This window comes from Penaeus monodon, chromosome 27 (assembly GCF_015228065.2).
Source record: "Penaeus monodon isolate SGIC_2016 chromosome 27, NSTDA_Pmon_1, whole genome shotgun sequence".
Classification (NCBI taxonomy): Eukaryota; Metazoa; Arthropoda; class Malacostraca; order Decapoda; family Penaeidae; genus Penaeus; species Penaeus monodon.
The window spans coordinates 14,306,235-14,306,844 of NC_051412.1; the positions used below are offsets into that span (position 1 = coordinate 14,306,235).

The 610-nt window shown below is 32.3% G+C and overlaps 1 protein-coding gene across 1 annotated transcript in view; it reads right to left on the minus strand.

The window, feature by feature from the left end:
* The window catches only part of LOC119590596 (uricase-like), a 12,704-nt gene that overhangs the window by 3,529 nt on the left and 8,565 nt on the right, over window positions 1-610 (minus strand). The gene's annotated exons all lie outside the window — the stretch shown is intronic.

Sequence of the window (610 nt, forward strand, 5' to 3'; positions counted from 1 at the left end):
ATTACCAGTACTGAAGCGTGTCTCACAATATAAGTCCAAAGTGATATATCAATCATACGAAATCAAGGCTCCATAAAAAGGAGTTTTTTGTGATCAATGGACAAACGATTTATCGAAATGAATTAATTATATATCTTGCATTAGAATTTCTCCTCGTTCACAACTCTTTCGTTAGTCTCCTTGGAGACTGAATAAATCAATTAACTAATTAACTAAACAGATAAGTCAATAAATGATTTAAAAAAATATCCAAATTAGATAAGCAAAATGAAAAGACGAAATGGATTATATAACTTTGGAGATGTTTTCTTCAGCGATAGTGAAAGGAGAGACTACAGGAAAATGAGTCACATCATTTCGTGTTATGTTTTGTAAATAAGAATACATTTAGGATATCGGGGATCTTTGAAGTATGTGATAGAGAGTTTGATTTGCAGAAAGAAATATCCGTGCTTATAAATAGCTGCGTTAGGAAGATAGGGCGTAGTAAGGAATTTCAAAGAATTTAAAATGTTTCATAATCCGCTGATCTGGTACACTCACAGAAATGAACGTTCTTGTCAGAACAGCATATGAAGAGACCACAGATTGGTAAAACGCAAAAAAGTAA